The sequence below is a fragment of the Chenopodium album genome, chromosome 19 (genome assembly GCF_948465745.1).
Source record: "Chenopodium album chromosome 19, dcCheAlbu1.1, whole genome shotgun sequence".
NCBI lineage: Eukaryota > Viridiplantae > Streptophyta > Magnoliopsida > Caryophyllales > Amaranthaceae > Chenopodium > Chenopodium album.
In genome coordinates this window covers 7,826,118-7,838,143 of record NC_137852.1, presented here as the reverse complement: position 1 = coordinate 7,838,143, position 12,026 = coordinate 7,826,118, and the positions used below count along the sequence as shown (strand labels likewise).

Sequence of the window (12,026 nt, the reverse complement as noted above, 5' to 3'; positions counted from 1 at the left end):
GTTATATATGAAGAGGTGAAAATGCAATTATTGATGAAGGAATAATCAACAATAATTTAGTAATTATTACAGAATAATCTACTTTAAGTTGATTACTTGTTTGAAGAAGAAGAGAGTCATTTTCATCAAAGAGACAAAGATGGCTATATGCATGGTGGTTAATTGAAATCAAAAAGTGAGGTGACACCATGGAGTTTTATTAACTTAATTAATTATTCTCAACTTTAATTTGAGAATTATTAGTACAACTGTTGTTTGGTTTTCAAAATAATAGCGAGATGTAGAGTTTTAGGAAACAATGAAGACTACAAGTTTGAGCTTAATAGATACTTTTACATGCCAAAGTTCAATTTTCTACATGGCTAAAGATTAAAATTCAAAGACAACACGGAGGTTTTTAACTTATAAAGACTTGTTTTAATTTGTCTGAACTTATCAATATACGAAGTACAATACTAAAGGCCTAATCGATCAATATTAGCTACTCATTACTTTTGTTGCGCTTTGTTTTGTACAGTGTTACATACTCCTATCTATGGTTTTTATTCATTCATGTCTTCATAAACCTTGAAGAGAAAATTGCATGGTAATTCTTAATTATGTTTAGGCATGCGAATAAAACTGTAACATTATCCTTTAAAATCAAATTATAAGTGAGGGAGACAACTCAATTTGTATGGTAAAAAGCAAGGAGTATTTGTTAAGGGACATTACAAAACTTTTTGGTGGTTGATAGCATGTGATATGAGCAAAGGTAAATAGTATAAACCATCATCATGCTAAAACATAAAATTCCTTTTCTTTTGAAATGTAACATAGTATGATTTGTCTAATATGGTCAACTAAAAGAATATTTCACAACTTTAATTTGCTTCTAAATTTTCAACCCCCATTAAAAAGTCTATGTCGTTTTATAGAATCAATTATACTTGAGTCAATACTTCGTCATCATCCAAACAATCAGAAAATTCAATGATTTTGCCACAATCTAGTAAAAGTACATTATTTATGTGTGGAAATGGATCCGAGTTTATTTATTTTCATTTGAATGATTTATTAACAGGCATTACAAACTACAAAGTACCAATGAAAAGAGTGATTTGAATTTGTGACCTATTATCATTCACGACTAGCTCAGACTTTGTTATTAGGTTTAGGCCTCATTAGTTAAGTGTATAGTAATATAAATGGTGTTTTTATATAATATTGCGAGAGACAAGTTTATAATAGTTTATCATAAGATAACAATATTGGATTTTATGAGAAGTGACACTTAAGTAGTTTTGGAGAAAAACTTTCAATAACCTATATAAGACTTATTTTGATTAGCATTTGTAAGTCCGACTTATATAAGACTTATTTTCATTCAAGTATACATTTTATTGTGGTTTCCTTCAAAGGTATGAAAATGAGTAGCGGCAGCCACTGATTGGTCAATTGAGGGTGCATAATATTGGCAGACAAATGCTAGTGGTTTTTGATTCTTTGCATTTCAAAGATAAACTTATATAACAAACCACGTTTCTACATTTTACACTATAATTGAAATTTTAACTTTCTTTTTAAATAAATCAATATATTTTCTGCATAGATTAAAGTTTCTGCTTGATAGATAAGATTAGATATCTTAATTTATAATATTGTGAATTAAAGAAAAGTGACAGCAGTAAGCTTTAAGCTTCAGCTGGTCTCTGAACTTTCACTTTGGTAAAAATTGTTAAAAATAAAAAATAAATAAATAAATAAATAAAAACTTATTAGCTATCTATTGACTTTTTATTTGATCATGACTTTATCACCCATCTTTTTATCCCTTGTAAATTCAGCACAAATTATTTAATTTGGGATGATGTTAAAATAATATGATTCTGAAAAGTGCACTTTAAGGAGAAGATCCATGACATCAAATGCCTAATATATTAGGTCAAAATGACAACAAATGAATAATAATAAATATAAACATTAAATTATACCTTACTTGTAATGAATTTAAAATTATTTCTTATTTTCAATTCTTTGCAACTTGATAGATCTTATCTATGATTCTAATTAGCTAGAGGACCACTCATAAATTAAAGTTAGCTTGCGCATAATGCATATACTTAATACTGTTAAATGAGGAGTATTAAATTAGCTTCATCAAAGTCATCAAATTAAATATTGAAAGTATATATGTAAAAGTAACGAAGTGTCTTTTTTTTTTTCTTAAGCAAAAATAATGATGACTTATTTCAACATAATCTTCAATAATTTGGCAAAATTATGTGCGAGTTAAATATTATAATTTCTTAATGTAAGGTGATATTTCATGTAATCAACATCTAGTTCGAAGATAACTTATCGTGTGTCTCACTAACAAATCAAGGTTTACTTATTAGCGAAAAAATTACTCTCCTTTCAGACTTAATTAGCCTTTCTTACTCTGAGTTTTGTTTTAGAAAATGCACACTAGCTACATTAATCCATCGAAAAATCCCTCCGTTAGAGATAGATTAATTAAATTAGTAAAAAATATATCATTTTGTTAGAGATACGAATATGATTAATATCGAAAAATATATGTGTCATAGTTCTAACTTCTAACATATTCAGTACCAGTATATATATTTAGTGTATTTCTAGTGGGTTAATACCGCGGCCAAACAAGGAGGCCCACGCCGAGGGTGGAGGGGCCTTGCGTGCGGTTAACGAGAGCAGAAAGACTCGAGAAGAGGAGTAAGGAGGATAGCTTAGCTTAATTGGCCCCGCACGCGTGAGAGTGAGACCATTGTTTATGCATTCTCTCATTTCACTTAAAATATCACTATCACATGGGTGGACTGTTTGTTTAGGGGCTGCTTCTTTCCTTTTCTTTCTTCTTTTTCAGCCACCACCCACCTATTCTTCTCTTTTTCTATTTCTCCTGCCCTTTTCGACTATACTATCCCCCTTTTTTTTTTTCTTTTTCTTTTTCTTTTTCTATAGCTTAAATTGAGATTATAGTGAACGTTACCTATTATAATATCGATCATTTAAAATTTACCAATAAAGAAAGCGGGGAATGCCAAATCATGACCCTTATTTAACTGTTTAGTTTTATCACGACTCAATTATTAATGAATTTGTTCGACTAAATAATTTTTGCTTCCTAGAACCCTAAACTAACAAGGGCAATGCAACTAATGTTCCAAGTGAAAGGCTCTCAAAACTTTTTTTTTTGGGTGTTCTACTAGATTAACCCTTTCGGCTAATCCGGATTTGGGGATTAGTTTTAGGTTGTTAGGCTTCAGTCCCCTCCAATTGACTATTGCGGAGATCGAACACGGGTTCTTCCTACCAAGTGTAGCCCCAATCACCACTAAACCAACAACCAATTGGTGAAAGGCTCTCGAAACTACTTGTTTATTTGAACAGATTGTTGCTATTGTGTAATATGAAGGAGATTTAAGTAATCATAAAAACGCAAGTTTATAAATTGTTAGAGAGGTAATACGTAGATAATTTGTTACGTATCCAACCATTCTAGAAGAGTACTTTTATTTGAGTTTTGAACAATTTTATTGGTTTAATTATGATATAAGATACAAGTATATACATATACTTCAAATTATTATATGACACAGTGACACTAATAATAAAGTTAGAAAAAAAAGAAAATTTTAGTAGAATGGCGCGTGAGGACTAAACTCACTAAAGATCCCATGGTTATTTACATATTTTCTTCACCATAAAAAAATATGTTACTCGTACAATCAATAATTATATATACTCCATTTATTTTATTTGAGGAGAAAAAAAAAAAAGAAAAAAAAAAAAAAGAAGGAAAGAATGCGTGTCACTTTCGGCGTGGGAGGGGAAAGGTAAGAAGACATTCTCCTAGGGAGGGACGAGAGTGAATGAGGTATCGTCAGTGTAACGGACTTTATTAATTGGTTTGCCTTTGTCTAGACATTCACCTCCTTCCCATATCCCATGCCCTCTTTTTTTTCTTCTTCCTTCATGCGCTCACTCCCACTCCCTTCTTTATCACTTACACATTTTTGTGCGTGCGTCGTTTTTGCTAATTTAAGGATGTAGGATCGAGTGTAGTACGTGCGTGCGAATATGGTCTTATACAAAATAAACTCTATTTGGAATTAATAATCACGTTAATAGTGTAAATTTAAGCTAAGGAAATATACACATTTATCCAGTTTAATAAGCTAAGACGTACGGTTAATAATATAAGTTGAATGAAGCCTAGATAGGAATGTAGATTCCATCAATGTTAAAGCTGGTCTATAGATTTTCATAATATTTTCACTAATTTGATATGTAAGCTTACGAGTAATTACATATTATTTCATACATCCGAGAGCACAAATAAACATGTGTGGTGCCTGTTGACTGCCCCCGCTAGGCCAACTACAACATTAAACATACGCATGCCGAGTTTAATCAGCTTATCACTAGCCACTTGGTCTGATGGGGTAAACTGTATACTATAGTACATGCAATTGTATGTTTGTTCAAGTTTGGGTCTTTTTAAGCATGATTTTCTCATGACAAAGGTAGGGTTTCTCACAGATTGATTGATTACCAACTGAGAAACAAATCCAATGATTTTCAAAGACAAAATCTTACACGTATAAATTTCATACTTGTACAAAAGTTAGCAAAAATTGTTGTCACATATGTAAACATTAACCAGTAGCTAGCAAACTTTTGGTTGTATAAAGCATTACAATGACATTGGAATTGTTGATGTTGTAACAGAATTTATTGCTAATTAACCTATGAAATTAACATAAGACCTGCAATCGTACATGATGAAATCCCTTTGCCCCTATGATATAGATAGAGTTTACATGATGGGTTATATATGGTGCTTGATTATTTTTTCACATAATTAAGTTGGTAGTGGAGCTCCAACTCCTAGATAAGGAGTGTGAATTTTGCAGGAGAGTTTTAAGTTCAAAAATTAAGCTTTTATATATATACCAAAATTCAATTATGATGAGCTAAATTTAATTTGGAATTTTGTGAAATTTGTCTTGATTTTTAATAATATAGTACGGAGTACTAATTTCAATATAATTGTTTCTTTAACTTGTTCATGTATTTGCCTTTTGCACATTTTTAATACACACATAATATTTTATCATCAATATATATATATATATATATATATATATATATATATATATATATATATATATATATATATATATATATATATATATATATATATATATATATATATATATATTACTCATCCAAATAAATTGTTTTTATCTAGAAGAGCAATTGTATTTAATAAAAACAAAGTATCATTGTTCAACTTATTTAACTTCATCCAAAAGAAAAATGAGATATAAATTAAGTTATTTACAATAACACGTATTATACACTTGAATTAAGTAAATGTGAACAGGCCCTTAAAATGTTTTTATCTAGAAGAGCAATTGTACTTAATAAAAACAAAGTATCATTGTTCAACTTATTTAACTTCATCCAAAAGAAAAATAAGATATAAATTAAGTTATTTACAATAACACGTATAATACACTTGAATTAAGTAAATGTGAACAGGCCCTTAGTTAGTTCACTTGAATATATACACTCCGATCCAAAAAAAAAAAAACTTTACTACAGAATAAGCTCTAAAAATTATATTTAATGGTAATGATTAAAACTATTCCATTGTAATTTTCTTTTTGTAAATAAAATGAAAAGTATTATTGTATGATTGTATCCTTATTTTAAGGGTTAATAACAATTAACAAATGCATATAACTAAGCTTATTTTAGTTGTTAAGAAGGTCAAAACATTGGACAAAATTTATACACTTATAAATTATAATATATATGTGACACACACATGTTTTAGTGGATGACAAAACCTTAAACTTAACCTTAAACTTTTGTCAAACAAATATAAAAAGTTCATCATTGGTTAATGTTGTAGCAGTGTAGTACAATCTTATGATAGTTATTTTTAGTACAAAATCAAAACTATATTGTAATCTGATCATACTTGGATATGATTCATTTTTCAATCCAGGTTAAAACTGTGCAGTGGATTCAATCCTTTAGCCATAAGTACATTATTTATCCTCTTTTTTTATAAACCCTAATTGTAGGTAACAGATTCATAATTACTTGCATGTTCTATCAATTCAGGGCTATTAATAAGCAAGGAGAAATTAAAGGTTAGGGAGAGAACATGTTCTCTATACCTATATATAGAATATGTACTTTTTATAAATTATAGTTCTATTCTCACTACACGAAAAAAGTACTCAACATTGATTTCCCTTATTTAGTGTTTTGTATTCTGTTTTGTATTCCATAATTTAACAGATTAGTCTTTGTCGTTAACAAGAGGTCCCATAACAACATAACATCAGCCCAATTACATGCATGACAAACATATGGTTCAATATAATGAATGGACTTGGCCTAGCTAGAACAAAAATCTTGGTCGTTTTGTGTTTAGTTAAAGTTCACAACATGTGACCAATTAATGTAGCATAGCCTAATATCATCATCCTTATTAACGAACATAATAAAACTAAAGCAAAGTGCATATATACGTTGAAAATGAACAACTATTTTATTCTCCAATCTCTTGATCGATCCTTATCGAAATCAAGTTAGCGTTAATCCCTCTTCAAATTATTTCGACCTAACATGATCTGAGTGTATAAGTGTTGAGGTATCACACTTTGTTAGTCATATGAGATGTAATAGAACTCATCGAACGACATTCAACAAGATTATTTACCTTATTATGGCAAGACACAACATCAAATTTTAACAAGAAAAGAATCCCTAAGAGAGAATTGAAATACAAGGCAAATATAAAACAGTACACACTATATTTAGGGTAATCTTTCTACAAAAGAATACTAAATGCAGGAACAGCTAGCTTAGCTTAGCTAGTTAGTCAAATCAAATCACATAAATTCTGCACTGCAAATAAATCTGGTAATCGTATATTCCATAATATGCTACACAGCACCTGGTCTACTGCTTTCTAGCTCACAGTGGGGACGCCCGGAAAGTATGATTTGATTGCCTAATATTAATGCTAAAGTGGCCGGAAAGTTACACATTTATATAAAGGGCATATCACTTCATATGATATACAGTACAATTTTTATTGTTGATTTGATAGCCTAAGCTTCTTGTGTTTTGAAAAATTTTAATTCAACCATATATTCGACGGCAGCATATTACTTTTGGTTAAAGGTGTTAATTCGCCAATTCCGGTATCTGGGTCTGGTTATAACGAGATTCAAAAATACGGAGTATTTCAAATTTAAGTCACGTTAAATTATTGTATTTGTACAATTGAAATCTAAATTAATCAAGTAGTGATGCTCTATTTTGAAGTGCTCACTTTAGATTTTTAAGTGCTCTAATTTGATCAACATACCCGTATTAAAGTTAATAAATATTGACTATTAATTCCCAATATGCAATATTGCATACTTCAAAGTCACGTGGATCATGTTAGACATCTTGATTTATACCGTATTTTCATAATATGTTCACATACGAATTTGGATATACTCCTGCCAAAAAAAACAAAAATAAATAAATAAAAATAAAAAAAAGAAGAAAGAAATTGGATATACTAATGGTTAAATACTGCTTTAGAATTTGGGCAAATAGCAAGTGTAAAGAATTTTCATAAGCAGAGTTGGTACTTGTTAAGACATAATTTTAACAACTATGGAATATTCACATATGAAATATAGCTGTCAAAAACATTAACATTAGTTTAAATGGTATGGTAACTAGAGTAAAAGTCGACACTTAAAATCAGAGAGAGTGTAAATTTAACTTTTTTTTTTGTCTTACATCAAATTAATTATTTTTGTTTCAAAAGATTTTGTTATCAATCAAAGGTTTGTATTGGTATACGTGCACAAGAAAAATGTTGTACTTATTTAAATACAGAGGAAATATACATTAGAAAGCATAAAATAAATCTTATATATGTGTAGCAATTATTTGAGAACGGATGAAATGTTTATATTTAAATTAAATGAAACTCATTTCACAACAACAACAAATCGTTAGATTGTTTCTTCAAAAAAATTGTACTTCCTCTGTTTTTTTTTACTTGCAACACTTCTCTTTTCACGCTTGCCAATGCATTATTACAATCGTTTATATCTTTGATTAGCAATATGTAAAAATTATAAACGTTAGATATTAAAATAGTATAAAACGAGACGAATCTAACAAGATCACACATGACTATATTTTTTCTTAGCTATAAATCGTCAAAGTGAAGTACATGAATAGTGTAAAAGTCAAACTGTTGCAAGTATAAGAAAACGGAGGAAGTATTTTTCAGCAAAATAAGTGGGAGATTTTCACAGTACAAGATTCTCTCAACTATCGTACAATTCTTTATCTGATTCAATATGTTAAATCACATGTATTTGTTAAATTCTTTTTTTTTTTTTTTTTTTGTACATATCTTTTGATTTTTATTAATAAATTGATGTTACTAATAAAATTGAACAAATAAATGAAACCCCACCACAAAATTATCACCACCCACACCAACCATCGTATCTTGAATTTTAATCTAGAACCCCACTGCCAACTATGATACACTATTGTGTTTGAAGATGATAATCAAATCTGTTTGTTGCTTTTGGTGGGTCCATTGGGTTCTTATGCTTTTAATTGTGAATGGATGTTGCTAAATCCATACTATACACGACTTTAATCTAATTAAATGCAGCTATGCAAGCTTGAAAGTTGGATTAAAATGAGACTTTTAATACTTTCACTAATAAGGGGATCGGAATAATTCACCCTTAAAGAACTTTTTGTTGTTGTTATTATATACGAAGCATGAAGCTTTTTTTTTTTTTTTTTTTTTTTTTTTTTTTTTTTTGGTAAGCATGAAGCTTATTTATACTTAATCAAAAATAATAAGGCAATTCTTTCAAAAAAAAAAAATAAAAAAAAATAATAATAAGGCAATTAAACAAAGCTTATTGATTGGAAATTGTACTCTAAGAAGACTATACATATGTGACATGTTTATGTTAAGACTTTTCAACATAGCCCGCTTAATTAAAAACCCAGCCCAAATCGCACAACATCCATGTATCTACTTGTATTAAGTTTGTATAGAATCAATTGTACTTAGTTTACATAAAAATCAAATTGTATTTTTGCTAGCTAGGCAGCAAATTAAAGTTTATGTAGAAAACATTTACATAGAATTCTCTTTCAATTTGTAGACATGGTAAATTTCTTGGATGAAAAAAAGAACTCTACCTTTTAGATGGCTTAATCAAGAAAATCCAATCATTTTGGAAAACATAATCATATAAGTTACAAAAGTTAATAAAGAGATGTTTTTCTTATATTTTGTCAACATTAACCAACAACTAGTAACTTTTTGGCAACGTAAAGCATTACAATAACATTGGATTTGTTAAAAATGTGACAACAATCTTGGTAAACAGATCTTAATTATAGAGTTGTAGTGTACATTAATCTAGTAAAGCATAAAGATATTTACATAAATCACATCGATCTCGTGGTTTGAAATACTTGATTAATGCTAGCCCTTAGATTATACAACACGAGGATATTAATTAATCTATAATAAGAATGTCTTATATTAATTACATATCATATTTCAACTATACATCATATACACGTTCAATTGTTCAAAGTACAAAGTTAAGGGAGATTTTTCTTATTTTGCTTGAGAATGAATTGAAAAACTACGTGATGAAGCTGATTTTGAAATGTTTGGAAATAATTTAGTGGACCACTTTGCTGATTTTGGAACATGGACCAGTCCACATTTATTTAAGATGGCTATTTAAGCATTGATCAAGCTTCTACATTACCTAAATGGGCTTTTTAGCTCACTTGTTAGAAAGACTATGAGTTATTGAGCTAGTTCTATTCACTTTATTTAGTAAAGTAATTAGTGTGCGGCCCGGGCATTGCACTGGGTTACCACTTTGATTGAATTGTTTTTTTAAAAAAAATATTATCATCCATTATGTATGTTATGCATAAATGTTAAACATAATGTTATTAATTAAGAAAGAATATGGAAAGCAATTTTTAATACTCTATTGTTGAGAAATGTTGATTTTATTCCTCTTAACTTTTTTTTTTCAAACTGCTTATCTCGTTTTCTTTTTAATTGGTGCGTGTCATTTATAGTTATATTTATCTAAATAGATGACATGAATTGTTATTAGCTAAGATGGTAAAGAGTTAGATCTTGTATCCTCAAGGTCTAGTGTTCAAAACCCACATAAACGATTTTAGGAATTGCACACGTGTCGCTCTGTCAATAAAAATTTTCCCGCCTAAATGCAATGATGATGTCAGTTTTTTTTTTTTTTTTTGCTATCATATTTTACATTTTTGAAATTTAAATATTTAAAGCTTCTACATTACAACTAAAACCTATTACTTTATCGTTGGAAATTTAAACAGTTTTAAATAGCACACTAATATATGACCTCCTACACAGAACTCTGAATAAGACAACGTTGATCACTATATCATAATTTTGATGAAAATAAAAAATTTTAAAATTACAAAATGTACATAATTCTTATTTATATTCATGTACAACAGTGATTTATTTTTAAAATATACTTCGTACAAATTAAAGATAAGTTTTATATAAACCGTGCATCGCACGCGTTCTAACCTAATATTATAAATAATACATGTCACTAACTGATGATGTGGCACAATGCTATGAGAGGGAAATGACGTGACACATAAGCAATTTTAAGAACGCTTTTTAATATATAAGTATAGTTATAGACTTATAGATTATCATTTATATTCTTCGCTTTTTTTTTTTTTTTAATTGTATCATTTGACTTTAGGCGCTACTTTATAACATCTATTAACTATTTTGAATCTTTGATCTCCTTTAGGTTTATAGTATACGAGGTCTTGAGCTTCAAGATCTTCTGGATTGCTAATTTGGTTCGATGACGTCTATGGAAGGAACCATCCAACTTCGATTTCGACCAATAAAACTAGTAAAAATTAGGTTAATTGAACACACCCTAAAGATAAGTTCAGATACTATGTAATAACATAAATAAATATACTTCCTCCGTTTTCTTTTACTTCCAACACACCTTTTAGGCACGCAGTTTTAGGAGATGATTAGTGAGGGTAAACGAGCGATTTTATCAATATAATTTTTACACGAAGATTAGAATAGGGTTAAGTATCATTTGTAAAAATTATAATGAATAATTTATCCGTTTACATTACATAAACCCGACCTCAAAACACGTGCCACAAGGCTGTGTAGCAAATAAAAAGAAACGGAGGAAGTATATGGTAAATAGAACACACTCTAAATATGATCTTGCATTTTAATGGAAAAAAATATTTAAAAGTTAAAAAATGACCACAGTGGGAGTCGAACCCACGACCTTCTGATCCGAAGTCAGACGCGCTAATCCACTGCGCTATGCGGTCGGTTATGTTGAATATTCCTTTATCTAACATACTATACACGTATATTTTAGGACAAAATGTTGCCAACTTATCCACAAAATCAAATTTGTAAAGTAGGCAGTGTAGGAAAGAGAAATGATGCTGGTGATTGGTTTCTGATCGGCGACAAAAAAGGATGGTTGAATAATGTTTGTGACGGCGTAGCAGTGCTTTCGTCGGTGGTGCTATTGTGGTTGGTAAATTACTAAATTGTGACAATTTCAAAAAGTCAATAAAATCACCCTTTTTTCTTTCTTTGGCCCGCATCCAGCTAGAAAATTGGAACATTTGACCCGTGTTGTTAATTGGCTTGTACTGACCCGACTCGATATGACTTGATATTGTTAAACTAATCCGATAATATTTTTAATTAGAGAAGTTAGAAGTAATTCTATTGTTTCGACTTTCGAGTACTAATAAATGAAATAAATACCTATTTACTTTTTTTTTATTTATTTATTTATTTTGGAATGAGCTACAAATATAATAAATTACAAATGTGAGTAAGAGATTTAAACTTGGAGTTTTGACATCCA

The 12,026-nt window shown here is 29.3% G+C and overlaps 1 non-coding gene across 1 annotated transcript; it reads right to left on the bottom strand.

Annotated features, from left to right (window-relative positions):
- Window positions 1-11,398: 11,398 nt before the first annotated feature.
- On the bottom strand, window positions 11,399-11,472 carry TRNAR-UCG (transfer RNA arginine (anticodon UCG)). Its single transcript has one exon. It is a non-coding gene; the product is annotated as a tRNA-Arg (tRNA).
- Window positions 11,473-12,026: the final 554 nt, after the last annotated feature.